At 33.1% G+C, this 24,770-nt stretch overlaps 1 long non-coding RNA gene across 9 annotated transcripts in view; it reads left to right on the top strand.

Annotated features, from left to right (window-relative positions):
- LOC143231871 (uncharacterized) overlaps window positions 1-24,770 on the top strand; it is a 194,727-nt gene that overhangs the window by 136,854 nt on the left and 33,103 nt on the right. For 4 of the 9 annotated variants that reach the window (XR_013017253.1, XR_013017250.1, XR_013017252.1 and 1 more), the window contains 3 exons: window positions 11,134-11,204; window positions 15,220-15,282; window positions 21,823-22,573. This is a non-coding gene — a long non-coding RNA (uncharacterized LOC143231871). Of the gene's footprint in view, window positions 1-386; window positions 893-11,133; window positions 11,205-15,219; window positions 15,283-21,822; window positions 22,574-24,770 lie in introns of those variants that run through there. The other 5 variants (XR_013017246.1, XR_013017247.1, XR_013017249.1 and 2 more) reach the window with 5 other exon arrangements.

Below are 24,770 nucleotides of genomic sequence, written 5' to 3' on the forward strand. Positions count from 1 at the left end.
GTCTCTTTTAAAAACCATTACAAAGTCTGATTTATCTGTTATATCTCTGAATTCTTACACGGGTTGATCGTTTTGTCTGTCCAGTGTATTGTAGTCCATTTGAGTTGTTTGTTTGTTTGTTTTTGAATTTCGCGCAAAGCTACACGAAAACTATCTGTGATAGTCGTCCCTAATTTAATAGTGTAAGACTAGAGGGAATGCAATAATCATCACCACCCACCGCTAATTCTTTGGCTACTCTTTTACCAACAAATAGTAGAATTGACCGTCACATAATAACGCCTCCACGGCTGAAAGGACGCCCATGTTTTGCGTAAATGGGGGTCGAACCCACGACCCACAGATTGCAAGTCGAGCGCCCTAACCACCTGGTTATGCTGGGCCAAGAGTCCATTTGGACAAGGGGTGTTGTGGTTGGTGGATTTGCTGTCAGTTAGGCCTCTAGATGATATGATGTTAAGTAATATTATATTGTGGCTTCTGAACAACGTTTGATTTTCTGTTGTTCTTATATTATCGTGTGTTTTTTGTTTGTTTCTTCCGGTTGTTCATTGTCAACAATAGTCGTATTGAAGTATTTCTCTTCCTGGTTGGCAGTTTTGGTCTTACAATTTTGTTTATTTGTGAAACGAGGCATTCTATAGCACCTATACAAATATTGACGGAATGCTTCGCTTGATAGCCAAGGAATTCATCTGCACCCGTGTATTTCCTGTAAACGTTTGTGACATACGAGTCATATATCTTTATTTTCTTTTATTTATGTTCTGAATTACGTCGCTGGATGTTGTCTGTTCAAGTGGTTTACTAGTTACTGAATCTTATTTCTAACATGTGGTCATGTCACGAATGTTATCTTCGTTTCTCGTCGTCAGATCTTCTCAAACTTACCGTAAGTAATTTTGATGCTTAACGCAATGTATATTGTTATTCATAATACAATAAATACTGTTAAAAAATCGAAATAATACAGTCACGATACCTACTGCTATTTATAACATTCGTGTTGTAAAACAGCAATGTTTTGATTATTATTTTCACGTAGAGTAAAAATATTTATATGTATATACTATTAAAAAAATAGAATGGCCAGGTGGTTGCGGCGCTCGACTCGTAATCTGAGGGTCGTGGGTTCGAATCTCCGTCGCACCGAACATGCTAGGCCTGTCAGTCGTGGGGGCGTTATAACGTGACGTCAATCCCACTATTCGTTGGTAAAAGAGTAGCTCAAGAGTTGGCGGTGGATGGTGATGACTAGCTGCTTTCCCTCTAGTCTTACACTGCTAAATTAGGGACGGCTAGCGCAGATAGCCCTCGTGTAGCTTTGTGTGAAATTCAAAACAAACATCTGCTTGTTTTACTTATTTTGCGTGTCACCCTTGTGTCACACCTTTTTATTATTTCCACAAAACATGCAGTAATATGAAATTACTAATAAATGTATTAACTTCTAGAGATGCATTTTAGTTCGAAATGGAAAACAGTAATTTCCGAATTGTTGGTGTATTAAAATTGTTACTAAATATTAAGAAACAGTAATTTGTAATAATAAAATAGTCATATATGATAATTAAGCCTAAGGTGATAAAACAGCCATATTATAATACAGATGTCAATATTAAGGTAAGTTACACATGACAAGGTCTTCTTTCCTTCTAGAATGATCAGAAAATAGTCTAATGGTAAATAACTATAAACGCTTTAAACGAAGCGTCGAATTTAATAGAACATGGTTTTTCAAAAATACATAAGTGAAATTAAATTAGTCTAAACATTAAAACAATTAACACTTACTAATAAATGAAAGTTGAAATGAAATCATTTTTCGAATAAGTTACTCGTATCGTAGGTAAGAATTTGTCAGTTTAGAGAAAATTATTTGTCCATAGCATGAAAGACAGTTTCTTAGGGATTAAGAAAGGTTCATTTAGTCATGTTAACTCCATTGAAGAATGAAGAATTATCCTCATTTTAAGTGATTTAAGTCCATTTAACAATAAAACTCACCCTTACCTTAATGAGGTGAAGTCCATTTAAGAATGAAAATTTAAATGACGTTATGTCCAATGAAAATTGAAGAATTATCCTCATTTTAAGTGATTTTAAGTCCATCTAACAATAAAACTCATCCTTACCTTAATGAGGTGAAGTCCATTTAAGAATGAAAATTTAAATGATGTTACGTCCGATGAAATTTGAAGAATTATCCTTATTTTAAGTAATTTTAAGTCCATCTAACAATAAAACTCATCCTTACCTTAATGAGGTGAAGTCCATTTAAGAAAGAAAACTTAAATGATGTTACGTCCGATGAAAATTGAAGAATTATCCTCATTTTAAGTGATTTTAAGTCCATCTAACAATAAAACTCATCCTTACCTTAATGAGGTGAAGTCCATTTAAGAATGAAAACTTAAATGATGTTACGTCCGATGAAATTTGAAGAATTATCCTTATTTTAAGTAATTTTAAGTCCATCTAACAATAAAACTCATCCTTACCTTGATGAGGTGAAGTCCATTTAAGAATGAAAATTTAAATGATGTTATGTCCAATGAAAATTGAAGAATTATCCTCATTTTAAGTGATTTTAAGTCCATCTAACAATAAAACTCATCCTTACCTTAATGAGGTGAAGTCCATTTAAGAATGAAAACTTAAATGATGTTACGTCCGATGAAATTTGAAGAATTATCCTTATTTTAAGTAATTTTAAGTCCATCTAACAATAAAACTCATCCTTACCTTAATGAGGTGAAGTCCATTTAAGAATGAAAATTTAAATGATGTTATGTCCGGTTAAGAATTAAAATTTATCTTTATTTTAAGCGAGGTTAAATCCATTAAAGAACAGAAAAGTATTAAGAAAATTACATATTTCAGTATTTGTGCATGTGACGAATTGTATCTGAAATTCATTTTAAAAAAAAATTCAAACCTGTTGCACATTGACGCTTCAACCGACTTTATCTTGTGAAACTGACCTTTATATTTACGTCTTCGAAACATGTGGGGCCTGAATGTCTCTCATTAATTCACACGAGGGTACAGGTAGAGTTATTGTTTATTTATGTCCCGGATAACTTACTTCCTCAGAAGACTATCCGTATACGTTGCGTGCAAAACAAAATCAGAGAGTAGGATAAAGTTCCTGTCTATGTCAAGAATGAGGTTAAGGCTAAATTATGAATTTCATAAGCTGTAATCAGGAATAGGACTGAATTATATTCATGCGTGTTTTGAAGGCTTGATGTTTAGCATGCATAGCCTCTACTGTCGCGAGAACCTGTCGTACAGTAACATGCCCCGCCCACTTGGACACGTCATCATATCGACCAGGAATATTTAACCATTTTATTTCAACATGAAATTACTCTTCAAGGCTCCACGTGTTTCGGCCATAATAAAATAGATTCTAGTGACCTAAAGAATGCAAGACCTCGATCAGTTGGCAACAGTTGATTTAATAGAGATTAAAGAGCCCCCAGCCCCTCCCAGTGGCAAAGCGGCGTATCTGCGGTCTCACAATCCTAGAAATGATAGAGTTTAAAGTTTCGATACCCGTAGTGGGCAGAGCACAGATAGCCCATTGTGTAGCTTTGTGCTTAATTTCAAACAAAGAAAAGATTAAAGAGAATAGTTCTTGAACAAAAACGAAGAATATCTTCAAATGATAGACAGATCAAAAACTCATGTCGATAACAAAATAAATAGCTCACATTCCCCATTAAATAGAAATGTATAATTACATACCACAACGAGTGGAACGGCGAGTAGAAAAAAGAAACAATCTATTACACAAAGGTAACATAAGTAAAGGTAATCTCCACTGCTCTACAGACTTTGAAATAATTCTGTATGTTTTGGTATATTTCCTGTCACTAGGTGATCACAGCCACATATGTGAGTTCAGTTGAGCAACTTGAACCCAGAGGAAAGACAACAATAATGATTTTAGTCTATCAGTATTAATAAGAGATCACTATTTGTAAGATATACTGGTGTATTAGTCCAAAACGTAACAATACAACTAGCATTATCTGTAAGATATACTGGTGTTTTAGTTCAAAATGTAACAATACTACTTACATTATCTCTAAGATATACAGGTGTTTTAGTTCAAAATGTAACAATACTACTAACAGTATCTGTAAGATATACTGGTGTTTTAGTCCAAAATGTAACAATACTACCAACATTATCTCTAAGATACACTGGTGTTTTAGTTCAAAATGTAACAATACTACTAACAGTATCTGTAAGATATACTGGTGTTTTAGTCCAAAATGTAACAATACTACTAACAGTATCTCTAAGATATACTGGTGTTTTAGTTCAAAATGTAACAATACTACTAACAGTATCTGTAAGATATACTGGTGTTTTAGTCCAAAATGTAACAATACTACCAACATTATCTGTAAAGTACACTGGTGTTTTAGTTCAAAATGTAACAATACTACTAACAGTATCTGTAAGATATACTGGTGTTTTAGTCCAAAATGTAACAATACAACTAACATTATCTCTAAGATATACTGGTGTTTTAGTTCAAAATGTAACAATACTACTAACAAAATGTAACAATACTACTATCTGTAAGATATACTGGTGTTTTAGTTCAAAATGTAACAATACCACCAACATTATCTCTAAGATATACTGGTGTTTTAGTTCAAAATGTAACAATACAACTAACATTATCTGTAAGATATACTGGTGTTTTAGTTCAAAATGCAACAATACTACCAACATTATATCTAAGATACACTGGTGTTTTAGTTCAAAATGTAACAATACTACTTACATTATCTCTAAGATATACAGGTGTTTTAGTCCAAAATGTAACAATACTACTAACAGTATCTGTAAGATATACTGGTGTTTTAGTCCAAAATGTAACAATACCACTAAAATTATCTATAAGATATACTGATGTTTTAGTTCAAAATGTAACAATAATACTAACATTATCTGTAAGATATACTGGTGTTTTAGTTCAAAATATAATAATACTACTAAAATTATCTGTAAGGTACACTGGTGTTTCAGTTTAAAACGTAACAATACTACTAACATTATCTAAAAAAAATATATACTAGTGTTTTAGTTCAAAATATAACAATACTACTAAAGTTATCTGTAAGATATACTGGTGTTTTAGTTTAAAACGTAACAATACTACGAACATTATCTAAAAAAAATATACTAGTGTTTTAGTTCAAAATGTAACAATACAACTAACATTATCTGTAAGATATACTGGTGTTTTAGTTCAAAATGTAACAATACAACTAACATTATCTGTAAGATATACTGGTGTTTTAGTTCAAAATGTAACAATACTGCCAACATTATCTGCAAGATTTACTAGCGTTTGCTATACTAACTTCAGTTATTTCAACCAACAATGTAAAATAAAGTTTAGCTTTCAGATTACTAACTTTACTTACTTCAAACAATAGTGTATAAAATAAGGTAGATTAAACTCAGTTATTTCAAACAACAATGTAAAAGAAATGCTTGGTTTATACTATTTTTATATCTCTTTTTATTTGTTATCATTAATAACAATGCTCAACCGTACTGTTTGCCATTTCTTAAGAAAATTTAAAAGTAAAAAAGATCATGTTTTTGTACCGATACAAATTCGTAAGCCGAATTTCTGTTCATGTATATATTTATATAAGTCGTCTGGTATATTTAGATACACTTGAACAATATATGTTAAGCTACGAAGAATAACATATTGTTTCAGGTTCAGGAATTTTATGAAGCAGTCAAACTTTTAAGTTTAAACGATAAAGTTTAAAGCTAAAAAAATTTGAGTCTAATAAGATATAAGTGAACTGTGAAATGAGTTGAAATTTACTAAATAAAAAATTATTATAGTACAAAATGTGATAATTGTTTCATAACATTAATACTCCAGGTGATCTTTACTGACACCTGCAACATTTTCGAATATCTGTATGATGGGGCGTAAAATGGTCACGTATTTGTTATCAACGCCGTATATTAAACACTTTGGAACATACCATTACCTACCAGGACCTGAAAGACAAATCAGCAGCGATTTCTGAACGTACACTGTGCCAGGCAGGACAGTGTAGCACTGAACGTCAGCCAAGCACGTTTCTCTTGTCATTAATTAGTAGTTGACGGGTAAAAATGTTAGAGATTTGGTGATTTGTTACTTCGTGTGTCTTGTTATAACCTAATTATTTTTTAGCCTTTTATTTTTTTTTACCGAAACATGCGATTTTCTAATGATAACTATTAGACCTGACAACAAAACTGCGTTACGATGAGCAGTGACAACGGTTAATGTAGTATTATGGAGGGTATCAGAATCTTAACCCTCATTCCTCGCGATTTTCAGAGTCTCTTTGTTTTACACTGTGTTCAAGTTTGCCTAAACTAATATTATGTATAAACACAATCTAACTTTATGTTTTCACATTATTTTTATTAAAAGCTTCATGTTTGTACATAATGTTTCATTGTTCCAAGTGGCTGGTATATATTTCGTTTTCTTACAATGTTGTTTTGTGTTTCAAGTGGCGTGACAAACTTTCACACATTTTTTACACTAACTACTGATGTTTCAAACGGTTTGAGAAAGTTTCGTGTTTCTACACCATCTAGTGACGTCACAAATGTGTTTAAAAAAGTTTCATGTTTTTACACTATACTCTAATGTTACAAGTGGATATGTTAAACAACATTAAAGTTCAACATTGATTTATTTCTTCAGGTAAACTACGTACTATATGCAGGAATTCATGCTTCATGATTTAACTAATTCTGTACGGAACAATAGTGACGTAGCAGACGAAGCCTCCGTACAAAGAATTAGGTTTGGTTTGGTTTGAATTTCGCTCAAAGTTACACGAGGGCTATCTGTGCGAGCCGTCCTTAATTTAGCAGTGTAAGACTAGAGACAAGTCAGTTAGTCATCACCATCCACCGCCAACTCTTGGGTTACTCTTTTACTAACAAATGGTTGGATTGACCGTCACATAATAACGGCCCCACGGCTGAAATGGCGAGCATGTTTGGTGTGACTAATTTCCAAAAATTAGGAAAGCATCTTGTAGCATCAATTACAGCTTTGCGCATACCGCCACTGTATTTTCAATCCCTCTTGTCGAAATCAGCAATACGATTTTAGTTTCAATGAGCAATTCATTTCTTCTCTTACGGCCTCGCATGGCCAAGTTGTTAAGGCACTCGACTCATAATCCGAGGGTCGCGGGTTCAAATCCCCATCACACCAACATGCTCACCCTTTCAGCCGTGGGGGCGTTATAATGTGACGGTCAATCCCACTATTCGTTGGTAAAGGAGTAGCCCAAGAGTTGGCGGTGAGTGGTGATGACTAGCCCTTCTCTCTAGTCTTACACTGCTAAATTAGGGACGGCTAGCGCAAATAGCCCTCGAGTAGCTTTGTGCAAAATTCACAACAAACAGACATTTCTTCTCAAGGTTTCTTTCATCCATATATGACACTAATTCTACAAGTTACTTCCTACTCATGACTATACACACCTAAATACAACGGTTAACAAATGTAATCACATTCATTCAAGCTAGTTTTAGCAGTTTCTGATGTCACTTAACACGTTGTCTCAATATTCAAATCGTCAATTTTTAACCGTTAAAACATACGAGTGTTCTTGACGTTTCAAGATCTAACCTTGAGGTTCTTGCTGTTAAATTGGATACTGTGCATTTTTAAATATTGTTGTTATTTTTAGTTTTACTTCAATGGACTACCGTTACCTATTTCTAAAATGGAACAACGTTTTCGGCTTCCATACTAAGGGCTTTTCTGTATAACTTCATTAGTTAATATGTATGTGTTTCAAGATTGTATGTTGTGATACATTGACAATAACTTAACCTTTCTGAACATTGATGTTATTTGTTTGTAAGTAGACGTGGTACTGTGTCACAACGAAAATAATCTAGCTTTTCTGAACACTGTTGTTACTTGTTACTAGACTGAATAATATAGTACTAAAGTCATCTAGATTTTTATATATTGTTGTTAGTTGTTTGGCACTTAAAGATCACTGTGGTGGGGCCTGGCATGGCCTAGCGCGTTAAAGCATGCGCTTCGTACTCTGAGGGTCGCGGGTTCGCGCCCGAGTCGCGCCAAACATGCTCGCCCTCCCAGCCGTGGGAGCGTTATAATGTGACGGTCAATCCCACTATTCGTTGGTAAAAGAGTAGCCCAAGAGTTGGCGGTGGGTGATGATAACTAGCTCTCTTCCCTCTAGTATTACACTACTAAATTAGGGACGGCTAGCACAGATAGCCCTCGAGTAGCTTTGTGCGAAATTCCAAAACAAACAAACAAATCACTGTGGTGTGTGTTGTTTGTCACTAAAATATCACTGTAGTGTGTGTTGTTTTCTTGTTTTCTGATATATCATAGATAGGTGTTTCCTTTTTTATTTGTTTATGAAATCGCTACCGTTATATACGTAGTGTTAGATAATGCGGCTTGTTGTTATTTTATAGGTTCACTACTGTTATACAACGTTCAAATATTTTTAGCCAGTGTAGCTAGGTATTATTTTCTAGGTTCACTACTGTTATACAATGTTTACGTATTATTTTCACATATTTTTTAGGTATAGGTGTTATTTTATAGTTTCACTATAGCAAATAGGTGTTATTTTATAGGTTCACTTCTGTTATATAACATTCACATATTTTCAGGTAGAGCAGTTAGGTGTTATTTTATAGGTTCACTACTGTTATACAATGTTCACATATTTTTAGATACTATAGCTAGGTGTTATTTTATAGGTTCACTTCTGTTATATAACGTTCACATATTTTCAGGTAGAGCAGTTAGGTGTTATTTTATAGGTTCACTACTATTATACAATGTTTACATATTTTTAGATACTATAGATAGGTGTTATTTTATAGGTTCACTTCTGTTATATAGCGTTCACATATTTTCAGGTAGAGCAGTTAGGTGTTATTTTATAGGTTCACTACTATTATACAATGTTTACATATTTTTAGATAGTATAACTAGGTGTTATTTTCTAAGTTTACTATTGTTATACAACGTTCAAATATTTTTAGATAGTGTAGCTAGTTGTTATTTTATAGGTTCACTTCTGTTATACAACGTTCACATATTTTTATGTACTACAGCTAAGTGTTATGTTTTAGGTTTACTACTGTTATACAAGGTTCATATATTTTTAGATGCTATAGCTAGGTGTTATGTTTTAGGTTTACTTCTGTTATACAATGTTTACATATTTTTAGATAGTATAACTAGGTGTTATTTTATAGGTTCACTTCTGTTATACAACGTTCACATATTTTTATATACTACAGCTAAGTGTTATGTTTTAGGTTTATTACTGTTATACAAGGTTCATATATTTTTAGATAGTGTAGCTCGATGTTATTTTTTAGGTTCACTACTGTTACACATTGTTCACATATTTTTACATTGTCCAATAGTCATAAAGGTTCTGTCATTTACGTAAATCGAGATGCTAAAATGTGGCACGTTTTTGAAACATTTTTTTTAGTTAACACTCATTTCGCCGCTTTGCTTCATCTGAACAAGGTGTAGTAGAAGATAGTCATTTATTATTTCAATTACCTGTTCAACTACTTACGTAGAAGGCAGTCTCCTAGCGACTTGTAACTGTTCACATAATAACTACACTTAACTTTAAGGTGATTTGATGAACTATCATAATTTCTTACTATATACACCAAGCTATAGTCAACTACTTCTTAAGGACGAGAAACCCACTTGAAATAAAAATGTATCTCAGAACGGCTGATATGGGTATTAACACTTTTACTAATAAATCAGAGAACAACGTTTTAGCCTTCCTAGGTCATCTTCAGGTAAACAAACCTTCGTAGATGACCTAGGAAGGTCGAAGCATTACTCCCTGCTTTATTAGCAAAAGTGTTAATACCGATACCATCGGTTTTGAAATACATTTCTAAAGTCAACTAATTCTTCGATAACTGCGTGATAACTTCTTATGCTTCATTCAAATAGAACACGTTATAAATCATACCTTAAACTAATAACACGAATGAACTGCTTGTCTGTTTCTTTATACTCTATGTTGATAAGAAGGAAACGTTTGTTGTGCTAAGTAAGAATATTGAATACCATCTTTGTTGTGCAAAGTAAGAATATTGAATACCATCTTTGTTGTGCTAAGTAAGAATATTGAATACCATCTTTGTTGTGCTAAGTAAGAATATTGAATACCGTCTTTGTTGTGCTAAGTAAGAATATTGAATACCGTCTTTGTTGTGCAAAGTAAGAATATTGAATACCATCTTTGTTGTGCTAAGTAAGAATATTGAATACCATCTTTGTTGTGCTAAGTAAGAATATTGAATACCATCCTTGTTGTGCTAAGTAAGAGTATTGAATACCATCTTTGTTGTGCTAAGTAAGAATATTGAATACCATCTTTGTTGTGCTAAGTAAGAATATTGAATACCATCTTTGTTGTGCTAAGTAAGAATATTGAATACCATCTTTGTTGTGCTAAGTAAGAATATTGAATATCGTCTTTGTTGTGCTGAGTAAGAATATTGAATACCGTCTTTGTTGTGCTAAGTAAGAATATTGAATACCGTCTTTGTTGTGCTAAGTAAGAATATTGAATACCATCTTTGTTGTGCTAAGTAAGAATATTGAATACCGTCTTTGTTGTGCTAAGTAAGAATATTGAATACCGTCTTTGTTGTGCTAAGTAAGAATATTGAATACCATCTTTGTTGTGCTAAGTAAGAATATTAAATACCATCTTTGTTGTGCTAAGTAAGAATATTGAATATCAGTTTCTACGATCTTAAGGGTTATAAGCCATCAGACTGACCGTTGAGACACTGGGGAGCGGGAAGAGTTAATTAATGGGCTGTCTTTGCTCTGTCATCCACGGATGTCGAAACCAGAATTTTAGCATTGTAAGTCTGCTGAGCCCCTGGGGGTGGAGAACAGAGAGACGGAAAAGTGGTAGTGCATGAATATTACCTAAGACTTATTCAATGTATGACTACAATTACTCAATAGGTCATCGAGGTGCCAAGCTAAGAATGCGTCTCTTACCGTTACAGATGTACAGACTCCAAGGCCAGCTCCTGGATAAAGCCAAGCCTACTTTGACTGATGCTAAAGAAGCCAGCAGGTAGTATGAAAAACGCCATCAGCGTGTCCCGAAAATAAAACACTTGTTTTAAAAAAACAGTCCCCAAGTGGGAGAACAGTAAGTTTACGAACTTTACAGCTCTAAAATATGGCGTTCGATTCCCCACGGTGGACGCAGCAGACGGCGCACTGCAGATTTGCTCTAAAATTAATAAATGAAATAAGAAAAAAATAATGATATTTTTTTTGTAAAGAAAAACGTTTCGCTGATGAGATGCAAACAAACAGTATACAAGAAACAATAATGCAACAACATAACGTTGCATGCGAACAAGCCTAATATTTCTGTAAACGTTTGTTTGAAAGTAACTAGCGTAGAGTTTACTGTTGAATTGAAAGGTAATTCGTTAATATGTTTTACCATAAAAACTGAAGAGGGCATCTTAAATATTAATACTAAAGCAGAAACTGATGAAACTCGGAAGATATTCAGACGTGATCCTACAAAATGATTGTGTAAACACTTTTCAGTTCTTAATTTTCTATATCTTTTATTTTCTACGAAGCTTTAGTTATATATAGATATATTAATCAGTATAGAGTGTAGATATATCTATTAGTTACAATACAATTGTTTTATTATGAATGATTTTTCACTGTACGACTGTACATATAAATATATATGATATTATACAATGTTTTTTTATCACACATGATTTGCTGCAATACAAGTGTAGATATATACTTGTTTAATTACAATAAGAGTAGTTATATATATGGATTAAGTATTATACAATTGGTTTTTATTATATGTGTTTTGTCACTATACGTTCGTAAATATTTGTTTCGGTTATTATAGAATTTGTTTTATTGTATGTGGTTTGTCACTATGAGAGTGTAGATATATATGTATTAGTTATTATAGAATTTGTTTTATTGTATGTGATTTGTCACTATAAGAGTGTAGATATATATGTATTAGTTATTATAGAATTTGTTTTATTGTATGTGGTTTGTCACTATAAGAGTGTAGATATATATGTATTAGTTATTATAGAATTTGTTTTATTGTATGTGGTTTGTCACTATAAGAGTGTAGATATATATGTATTAGTTATTATAGAATTTGTTTTATTGTATGTGGTTTGTCACTATAAGAGTGTAGATATATATGTATTAGTTATTATAGAATTTGTTTTATTGTATGTGGTTTGTCACTATAAGAGTGTAGATATATATGTATTAGTTATTATAGAATTTGTTTTATTGTATGTGGTTTGTCACTATAAGAGTGTAGATATATATGTATTAGTTATTATAGAATTTGTTTTATTGTATGTGGTTTGTCACTATAAGAGTGTAGATATATATGTATTAGTTATTATAGAATTTGTTTTATTGTATGTGGTTTGTCACTATAAGAGTGTAGATATATATGTATTAGTTATTATAGAATTTGTTTTATTGTATGTGGTTTGTCACTATAAGAGTGTAGATATATATGTATTAGTTATTATAGAATTTGTTTTATTGTATGTGGTTTGTCACTATAAGAGTGTAGATATATATGTATTAGTTATCATAGAATTTGTTTTATTGTATGTGATTTGTCACTATAAGAGTGTAGATATATATGTATTAGTTATTATACAATTTGTTTTATTGTATGTGATTTGTCACTATAAGAGTGTAGATATATATGTATTAGTTATTATAGAATTTGTTTTATTGTATGTGATTTGTCACTATAAGAGTGTAGATATTGTTACTAGACTGAATAATATGATACTAAGTTCATCTAGCTTTTTAAATATTGTTGTTAGTTGTTTGTAACTAGTCGTAATACGGTGGTACAACGACAATATTAATTATTACAGGATTGTTATTACATATATGTGTGTCTTGGTCACTACAAGGGTGCAGATAATCAGTGATGACGAGAAACCCACTTGTTGAGAAAATTTATATGCAAAAACGGCTCGTTTGGGCTGAGAAAACACTTTTACATAGAAGAGCGAACATAGAAGTTTTACATAGAAGTTCGCTCTTCTATGTAAAAGTGTGTTCTCAGCCCAAACGAGCCGTTTTTGCATATAAAAGGGTGCAGATAGGTCCACTACACACACGTAATGTATTACATAAGGCTTCTTCCTAACAAATCATTTTCTTAAAGGTGAATAATAAACTTTCAAGTTAATTAACATAACCTTCATTTCAGTTGAGTGTTTCTTAAGTGGTAGCTTTGAGACACAAGGTGCATGTTGCGAGTTAACCAAACATAAATGTTCGGGGATGATCTGTAACTGTACAGTTGTTGTTTGTGTCTTCAGCGTGTTCTTTTGTACACACTTTGAGCAGGTAGCGTATTTACCTTACAAGCTGTACAAAAATGTGTACCATATTTACATAGATACAGACACACGTGTTTTTGAAAATACAAATACGTTATATATTTGTTAATTGTGTAACTCACCCCTTCAAGAAACACGCACACAAACATGTGCCTGTAACTATTTACATTTATGTTTGTCTTGAACAAATAATGCTGACAATCTATTCTAGGTTAATTCATATTCGTCAGACTAACAATGTATGTTACAACACGTGAGACTTTTGTCAGCAGGTTTATAAAATAGTAACAGCTAGCTGATAGGCATTCATAGGGAAATGTTTAAATACATATATATATATATGCCAACTTGATTTAACGAATTTTTTAAACTAAAAATAATCCTATATGTCAATTCCTAGACATAAAAAGGATCATCATTACTTCTTTCCAACTGGACGAGTTCCAGTTGTATTTATTATTTTCCTTATTATTTTAAAGACTTCAGTGAAAATAGATTCTTAGTAAATGTGGCTTCAAGGAAAACAGATTCGAAGTTGGTGAAAAATTAACTATTGAGAACCTCACGATGGAAAGTAATACACTGCTATATTCAAAATATTTAGGGGTATGTTATCGTAATGGTTAAGCCAATCGCTGTGCCACAGATAAAAAGTTTATAGTTCTTGTATGTTACAACTGATCAGTTAGTAGTTTAGTATTAAATTTACTTTAGTAAATTTCGCTACTTAAAATATCATTGAAGTTAGTTATAGCTGAAAATAAACAGAAACTGTTCTGCAAAAAAACTTACAATAACCACAACTCCATGTTTGTAGGACTAAGTTTTAGGCCTAAGATTAAAAAATACCCCATAAGGTTGCCTTATTCCATAATCTGTGTAAGGTACATTTATTAATATATATATATATATATATATATAAAAGGTTAAAAGTGTCCAATAGGTTTGTCTTATCCCATAATATGTGTAAGGTGCATTTATTAATATATATATTTAAAAGATATGCACACATCTCTGAGACAATTGAACAAATCACGTCTAAAGGGTAATGTAATAACCGGTTACTTGACATGACTCGTCACAACAACGATTGGTTTGGCTAGTGTTAAGTACAAATTACTGTGTTCTACCCATTTCGATTGTTGAAACCCTATTTTTTTAAGCATAAGCCTATAACGTTGTAGCTGAGCCACTGGGGTACCATCATAAGAAATGGTTTAATAAATGTTAATGATTACCTGCTTTCCGGTGAAATTTTTCTTTTTGTAAATGGTTTGGAATAAGAAAAATTTCTTTGTTATTTTTCATTGTAAAAAATCAAACTTCCAGCAGAGATGCGACATTATCCTTGATAGAAGTAATGTTGTATTGTACACTGATTTATGTTTAACTTCCAGCAGAGATGCGATATTATCCTTGATAGAAGTAATGTTGTATTGTACACTGATTTATGTTTAACAGTGTTCTTGGTAATTCATATTTCACAATGTTTCATACACTATATACTTGTATAGATTGTACCTGGTAATAAGAAACTTGGCACAAATTAATAATGTTGTTATTTTGAAAACTCGTGAAAAGAAAACCAAAAAGAACCAGTTTAATAAAAAATGCGAGCTTACTTCTACATAGGAATTGACCTGAGAGATGTTTTATTCGTTTTTAGAATATTATGTAGGTTATTAAGTTCATATACTATTTCAGGTCACACGGACCTGTTGCCAAATGGATCTGGTGCGAGATCGCAAAATATGGACACCGTGAATCGTAAGTTTTGAATATGACATTTTCAAGAACGTGTTGAACCTTTTTTTTTTTTCCTTTTTGCTGACTACAAACCGCTGAAGTTAAACTTACGTTTTAAGCTAGCGAAAAACCAATAGATGCAAGGATTGTTATTAAAAACATGTTAACTGCACGTGATACTAAAAAACAACTCTTCATTTATCTATTGTAGTTCAAAATTACTCTTTTGATATCGAGCCGCTGTGGACAATTTCTGAAGAATGTGGCACAAAAAATGTCGTCTGTAGTTAATTTGTTTTATAACAATATTGAAGCAATAGTCTACTATAATTGGTCATATATATATATTGTTTAAATATTAACAAGAAAGTAACCTGTTGACCTTGTTAAAGATGGAAATATGCCAGGAAATATGCTAAGTATAGATACATATAAAATAACACGACAGTGTTGTGGAACATTTTCACGTTACACTGTTCACTTTGAAACAGCACAGAGAGACCAACATTGCGCTACTTCCTCAACCTAAATGTAGAAGATAGAACTGAATGATTTTGCGTTAATAGTAATAATTCGATATCATTCTACCTGGCAATGAATCCTCTGATTTTATCCTTTTCGAACAGCTAAACTTGATTTCACCTTCAGTACGCACAGATAGTTCAAAGTTGTTCAGCGATCGCCGGAGGGTTCCTGAGGCTACTCGAGTTGAGTCTTTCGAACCACCCGGGAGAATGAATCGATCAAGGACCAGCTAATCGAATAGGACTGAAGCCTCTTCTTTGACTTTATCAATCGTTCATTATCCATTCATATGGATAAACAATACACGAACACCCGCGTTATATCTTTATATGATATATGCATGTTTTGATTTTAATAAAATTCGTTACAAATTGATTTACAAAAGTTAAAAAACCCAACAACTATGGATTAACTGAAAAAAAAATTCTGTTAAGTGTTGCAAGTTCTAGTTAGCTAGCTGTAGTGAATTACAAAGATGTCAACTGTGGAGATTTGTTCTGTGATATATTAAATGTGAATATTGGTGACATATTTGCACGGGGAGCTAAATGTTTATTATTATGTTTACAAGGGAACGGCGCTTTTGGTAATAAACATAATTTATACACACATACGCCGGTCAGAGGCGCCTTGTCTGCCTATAATCAGATCGTTAAAATGACGCACGGTCCTGTGAATGGTTGGTATAGTCGACGGAGAAGCGCAGGAAGACAGGGGGAAGATCCGTGGAGCTTCAAACGGGAAGAAAGAGAGGGGGGGAGTCGATAGGAATGGCGGAAAGACTGTATGAACATGCTTAGGTAAGATTGTTCGTTCGGTTTTACTAGCGTAAACGTTTTCGTATTATTTCGTGAATCGAAAAATATTATGGGTTTGATTTTTTTTTTAAAGAGAAACGAATTGTTTCATAATGTATTTCACATGAAGGTTGCCAAGCTCGTGAACCTGTCAGAACTTTTGGGTGACCGGCTATGTATAATTAACATATAGACTTATAGACAAGGACTGAGTTAGCAGTAAAAGAAAACAACTTCATATTTTATTTCCGTCATTCTAAGTATCTTTATATTCACACAGAAGTAATCACATGACGTACACAGTTTTCTGAAGTAATAGACGAAGAAAATCAACATATGACTATTTTAACCACACTAAAGACAGAACCTAAATCTAGGAGTTCCTTAGAAACAAGTAACATGGTTACACTCTTACATCTACAGCTTGAATTTCTTTATAAGCAGGTAACAGGGTTACATTGTTACATCTACAACTAGTTTTTCCTCATAAACAAGTCTCAGAGGTACACTGCTACATATACAAATTGAATTTCTTTATAAGCAAGTAACAGGGTTACATTGTTACATCTACAACTAGTTTTTCCTCATAAACAAGTCTCAGAGGTACACTGCTACATATACAAATTGAATTTCTTTATAAGCAAGTAACAGGGTTACATTGTTACATCTACAACTAGTTTTTCCTCATAAACAAGTCTCAGAGGTACACTGCTACATATACAAATTGAATTTCTTTATAAGCAAGTAACAGGGTTACATTGTTACATCTACAACTAGTTTTTCCTCATAAACAAGTCTCAGAGGTACACTGCTACATATACAAATTGAATTTCTTTATAAGCAAGTAACAGGGTTACATTGTTACATCTACAACTAGTTTTTCCTCATAAACAAGTCTTAGAGGTACACTGCTACATCTACAGCTTGAATTTCTTTATAAGCAGGTAACAGGGTTACATTGTTACATCTACAACTAGTTTTTCCTCATAAACAAGTCTCAGAGGTACACTGCTACATCTACAGCTTAAATTTCTTTATAAGCAGGTAACAGGGTTACATTGTTACATCTACAACTAGTTTTTCCTCATAAACAAGTCTCAGAGGTACACTGCTACATCTACAGCTTGAATTTCTTTATAAGCAGGTAACAGGGTTACATTGTTACATCTACAGCTCGGTTTTCCTTATAAGCAAGTCACTGGGTTACACTCTTACATCTACAGCTTGGTTTTTCTTATAAGCAAGTCACAGGGTTACACTGTTACATCTACAGCTTGGTTTTCCTAAAAAGTAAGTCACAGGGTTACACTGTTATATCTACAGCTTGGTTTTCCTTATAAGCAAGTCACAGGGTTACACTGTTACATCTACAGCTTGTTTTTTCTTATAAGCAAACCACAGGGTTACACTGTTACATCTACAGTTTGGTTTTTCATATAAGCAAACCACAGAGTTACACTGTTACATCTACAGCTTGGTTTTTCTTATAAGCAAGTCGCTGGATTACACTGTTACATCTACAGCTTGGTTTTCCTTATAAGCAAGCCACAGGGTTACACTGTTACATCTACGGCTTGGTTTTTCTCATAAGAAAGTAACTGGATTACACTGTTACATCTGCAGCTTGGTTTTTTTGTACACGATACACATAGTTACAAAGTTACATCACCAACTACAGTATACTTTAACAAACAGCATTACTCATCTCTGTAAAAAAGCCACAGATTAATAATAAATAAATTATTCAATAAATAACCAAACTCTTTTAATTTTTACACCAAACAAATAGTTACGTTTAAAGCCAGGTTTTATTTGAGAACAAATCACAGAATTAGATTTTGTTGTTTTCTTTAACGCGAAACACAGGGTTACACTGTTACATCTATAGCTTGGTTTTCCTAAAAAGTAAGTCACAGGGTTACACTGTTACATCTACAGCTTGGTTTTCCTAAAAAGTAAGTCACAGGGTTACACTGTTACATCTACAACTTGGTTTTCCTAAAAAGTAAGTCACAGGGTTACACTGTTACATCTATAACTTGGTTTTCCTAAAAAGTAAGTCACAGGGTTACACTGTTACATCTACAACTTGGTTTTCCTTATACACACAAAAAGTGTTACACACATCAATAGCTTGGCTTTTATACACTAAACACAGAGTTACATACTTACATCAGCAGGTAGGCTTTCTGTATATATGAGTTACACAATTACATCTTCTGATAAAAAGTTTTTATACGTGAATTATAGATTTACACTGCTAGATTTTTCTCGTACAGGAACCATAGATTTATATCACTTATATATATATACTCACTTTTTATGTTTTTTTTTGCTAAGCAAAACAAAGAAAGACAATTATTTGTTCAAGTAAATTCCTTACGCGCATTTAAATCTAACATAAATTTATTTATCTTAAATTCGAAAAATTTAAGAATTTCAAACTTGATGCATGTATAAGAAAAACCAAAATGGTAAAATGTATGCGTTTGTTTTAGCGTAGAGCTACACAATGTGGTCATCCGCGCTCCTTTCACCACACAGAATCGAGTTCCAAGTTTCAGCATTATTAGTCTTAGCCTTTACTGTTAGTGTAATGGGAGACTGTTAAAGATATTCACGTTTAAAGTGTGTGTCCAAAATTTTCAAAGATACATTTTCTTTCAATACACGTTAAATCGCGAAAAGCAGTGAATTATATTCTCAAAAGGAACTCACTTTAAAGCAAATAGCCGTTATTATTGCGCTGCAGTACCCTTTCATAAGCTCGATCACGTGCAAGTAAGGAACATTGAAGTGCAGGTATAAGATATAAGGGAAGAACAGCGTGCATGGAGAGTGGAAAATGTCTTTGAAGTTGAGCGCAAAGTAACACAATGGGCTATCTGTACTCTGCCCACCACGGGTATCGAAACCCGGATTCTAGCATTGTAAATTTGCAGACATGCCACTGTGCCACTGAAAGGGGGGGGGGGTGAAATATGAGTTTAAGTGCTAGGGGAAGTCAAATTTAGAAGAGACATTCAAATTAAGATGCAAGGGAAGTATGGTGTGTAAGGGAAGGGAAAATACTAGTTTAGAATGTGAGGGGAAGTCTCATTTAACGGAAACATTGAAATAAAGATTCAGTGATAGAATTCCTTACCGAATGTTGCCTCGAGCAGAATCCTGCATGACATTGAATGTGTTATGTCTTCGCTAATTGTTTTCTGCCTTTATTTAATTAATGTGTTATGACTTTGTTGTAGCACAAGTTAGCAGAATGCAAAATGAAAGATATTTTAAAACAAGATTACAAAAAAAAAAAAAACATACTGAAGGAAACACAGTTGAAAAGAACTTATTGTTAAATTCGATAAAAGTATAGCGTTCTGAAATGCTTAGCGTTTTTGATAAAACAGAACAGGTTTGGTTTTGAATTTTGCACAAAGCTGCTTTACTTGAGGGCTATCTTTGCTAGCCGTTCCTAATTTAGCAGTGTATGACTAGAGGGAAGGCAGCTAGTCATCACCACTCACCGCCAACTCTTGGGCTACTTTTTTTACCAACGAATAATGGGGTTAAAAAGATCAGTAATAGAACACTTAGGTTGAGTTATTGGATCAGAAGACATCACACAAGAGCGTGGGCAATTACAGTGAACGACTGAGGTCGGTAACCGATCGAAGAACAACTACAAGACTGTGGGCAATTACAGATTGACCGTAACATTATAACGCCCACACGGCTGAAAGAGCGAGCATGTTTGGCGTAACGGGAATGCGAACCTGCGACCCTCGGGTTACGAGTGGAGGGTCTTAACCACCTCGCCATGCCGGGCCAATGAAATGGGAAAAAAGCACTTTGTTGAATATTTGGGTAAGCTGCGCTACGATAAAAATAAATCACTTTAAATCCGGTTGTGACTGATTTTTCCGTTATTATTAAATGCTTCTTAATTTGGGTTTTATTTTTCACGTGAATCTATCAATATGTCGTTCTTCGCTTTAATCAGTAAGCGCTTACAGTTCCGAATGCTTACCTCGTAATGTTATTAAATTGCTATCAGTACCAAATTACGTAATTACTGCAAGCTAAAATGTCCTTCGGTTTTGTTTAGTATTCAACATCCTTCCATTACCGGTAATAAATGAACAGTTTTAAAGATTAAAAAAAAAAAATCTTTGTTTAACTCTAATATATCCGTTAGAGGGAGCCACGTCATGGACGTAAATCTCTCCATTAATTTCCAGATGCCTTTACTAAAACGTTTAGTTCATTACGTAAGTAGATTTCGTTATAGTTTTTCAATTACATGAGGTTTTTTTTTTAAATAATTATTCTACATTAATTTGGAAATACTTAAAATCTTTATCATATTTCTGTTTTGTTTCTTTAAATATGTGTTTTATTTAACACTATATTTTATAATACAGTTCAATATTCACACGTTTAAGAATTTGGAATTATATTGCCAAAGGTAAATATGACAGATATTTAGATGTTCAGAAGTTCGTACAGCCAGCCAAAAAGGTAGAGATAAAGTTACCATCCACGTTTTCTACGTTGCATGAAAGTTTATATCTTACACTGTTGCAACAGACAGTTGATGAAGTATGCTATTCAACGTCTTGCTAAGAGTATGATAAAACCAGTCAAAGGAAAAACGAAAGAAAGAAAGAAAGAAAAAAAGAACTAAATGGGTCAGACGTGTGCGTTAGCAAAGGGAAGCCGGGTCTGTTGCGAAGTAACCCTTTCAGCCCTGACTGTGTTTACAGGTTTCATGAGGTAGCTTGCCCCCTCCGGCCTAATGGCTCTGGCGGGGAAACCAGCTCAAGGCCTAACCAAAGCCAACAGTGACCGCCCTAAGGAGCGAACAAAACATAAGAAAAAAGTTGAAAATGTGCTTCCAAGGAATCCTTTGTTCCACCAACGGATGGTGAGTTACACAAAACAGATGTTCCCAGGGTGACAACCGTGCATGTAGATTTTAAATCTCCTTAAGGCAAATAAAGTTACCAGTTTAAACTGTTTATAGACTTAGAACCTTTAGATAAAATAAAGCTACAAAACTGTTACGTGAGGACAGAAAAAAATATTACTTAAAAAAAAAAGAGAAACAAAAAAAATCGAATTAATAGAAATATGCTTGTCGGCCTCATATTAAAATGTTTTCATCACTCAGGAGGCAGATAAATCAATCTGTATAAATCTTAGGTTTACATACATCTACCTTTATGAACATGTTTTCCATTTTCAGGCATCGACTCGACATGTCATCACTTTCTTACTCAACGGACACATAGGGTCACATGTGGAGTGAACTATAGAACAAGGCTATTTATAAAGTTTGGAACGTTTTAGACAAAACAAAAATGAAAAACGACAAATCGACAAGATGACGAGGAATGGAAACATAAGCCTGAAAAATCTATGAAATGGTTGTTGTTTTTAAACACCATCAGATAAGACTTCTACTAACGTAGACTAAACTGATAAGATGTGGAGAGATAGGGACTACAACACAGTCTGAAAGTTTGCATTGATTTTCTTTTAGTTAAAGTTTTAGGTTAAAACGTTTCGTTTAGTTGCGTGTTGAGAAATGCTTTTTTTTTAAAAACCACGTATTATTTAGGATAATATGAAATTTAATGTTTGTTTATTTGTTAACTTTTAAAACTACTTGAACAATGCATTGATGTCGTTTTTGCAGAACGCTAGAAGAATATGATCTGACAACGTTTCGTTATAAAACAACAGAATAAATGTCAGCTATGTTACGGACAAATTCCCGATGTATGGTAATACTGTGTTACAGGCTTTACAAGTGTTGTATTTTGTATAACCGCCAGTCCTTGTCAAAACTCCATAATCACAGAATCGAGGAAAACAGGGTTAATTGTACGTTTCGCTTGTTATAATCGTAGCTTCGTTATTAAAGATATCAATACCTGATGACTACTTTACTGGTAAAACCATGGCTGTGAAATAAAAATTAATTATTTGTGAAATGTCCAATTCTCTTTGTTTTTCTCGTTTCGTTTCGATTTTGAATTTCGCGCAAAGCTACACGAGGGCTATCTGCGCAAGCCGTCCCTAAGAATGTAAGACTAGAGGGAAAGCAGCTAGTTATCCACACCACGCCAACTCTTGAACTCTTGGACTACTATTTTACCAACAAATAGTGTGATTGACTGTAATATTATAACATTTCCATGGCTGAAATGGCGAATATGTTTGACGTGACTGGGATTCGAACCTGTGACCCTCAGATCACGAGTCGAGCGCCCCCTAACTACCTCGCCAGTCAATTTTATCTTTCACACAACATCTAAAGAGAAGTACTTGCATATCAAATGACGTGTAGGCATCCAGTTTTACTTCAGACAGTGTTATTACCGTGTTTCTCCGATAATAAGACATACCCATAAAATAAGACCTAGTGTGATTTTTGGGGATAGTTTTAATATAAGCCCTACCCTTAAAATAAGCCCTAGTTAAGAGTGGCAGGAAGAGGAAAGAAATAAAAAAAATTAATTTATTAATTAGTTTAATAGTTAGTTAATTAGTTTGTTTAAGTATTAATCAGTTAGTTTAATAATAGTTTATTTTAAATGGTTAGTTTAATAGTTTTACTTTGTAACTTCATTTTTTTAATATATCAAAATAAGACATCCCCCGAAAATAAGCCCTAGTGTCATATTTTGGAGTGAAAATTAATATAAGCCCTGTCTTATTTTCGGAGAAACACGGTAGTTAGCTATGTTTGTTACGTAGTGCTATTTAGCAACGTTCTGTGTTCACAGTAAACTCTGAACATCAGTTTTGTCAGAGTTGTTCTTAAAGTTAATTGAAGAAAAGCAATTCGTTGATTGATACGTCAGGTCAATTTCACAAACCTTTCACAAAAGAGAGTTTGAAGTTAAAGCAGGACGATTTCACAAATCCCTCAGAAACTAGAGAGTTTGAAGTTAAAGCAGACCGATTTTAAAAATCCCTCAGAATCTAGAGAGTTTGAAGTTAAAGCAGACCGATTTCACAAATCCCTCAGAATCTTGAGAGTTTGAAGTTAAAGCAGACCGATTTTAAAATCCCTCAGAATCTAGAGAGTTTGAAGTTAAAGCAGACCGATTTCACAAATCCCTCAGAATCTAGAGAGTTTGAAGTTAAAGCAGACCGATTTTAAAAATCCCTCAGAATCTTGAGAGTTTGAAGTTAAAGCAGACCGATTTTAAAAATCCCTCAGAAACTAGAGAGTTTGAAGTTAAAGCAGGACGATTTCACAAATCCCTCAGAAACTAGAGAGTTTGAAGTTAAAGCAGACCGATTTTAAAAATCCCTCAGAATCTAGAGAGTTTGAAGTTAAAGCAGACCGATTTCACAAATCCCTCAGAATCTTGAGAGTTTGAAGTTAAAGCAGACCGATTTTAAAAATCCCTCAGAATCTAGAGAGTTTGAAGTTAAAGCAGACCGATTTCACAAATCCCTCAGAATCTATAGATGAAGTTAAATCAGGTCGTTTATAGGCCACGACTCATCATTCCAAGTTGTTATTATCAACTCAATGAATTTTCTTAAGTAAAGCCTGTAAAATGAATTACAGTTTAGTTATTACTTTTATTTGTATACAGTCAACTATGTGTATATATATATTGAGCTTATTTTGTAAATACAACATTTTGAACGTTTGATCTTCATACATGAGATATTACAGTATTATTGTCTTGGAAATGTTAAAAAATAAAAGACGAAACTGGTTGAAACATGACAATTATGACTTCAAATTTTCACCAGTGATTATGATCGTAAAGTTTCTTGTGTTGTTGTCAAATCTTTAATTGGCTTTTGATAATTTGTTATGAGTTATTGTTATCATTCCGTGTATGTTTCAAACCACTTGATTTCTACTTTGACAGCTTTCACTACGTGGTTACGTTGTTTTTTGAAACCCAGTCAGATTGAGATATACTAAAAAAGATAGTTTTATGATATATATCTATCCGAACTTTACTTGTTTATAATAAACGTAATTTCTAATTTGTAATATCTATACCTTCAGCAACTGAAAACATCGAAAGTTTATAATAATTTCGATTAATTTTCAATGTTTACATTTAACAAAACCATCGTACTGAAATTTCTTACAACATATACTTTGAAAACATAACAAATTTAGTTTATCTTATGGTTGATTTTCTCAATACTGAA

The sequence above is a fragment of the Tachypleus tridentatus genome, chromosome 11 (assembly GCF_004210375.1).
Source record: "Tachypleus tridentatus isolate NWPU-2018 chromosome 11, ASM421037v1, whole genome shotgun sequence".
Lineage (NCBI taxonomy): Eukaryota > Metazoa > Arthropoda > Merostomata > Xiphosura > Limulidae > Tachypleus > Tachypleus tridentatus.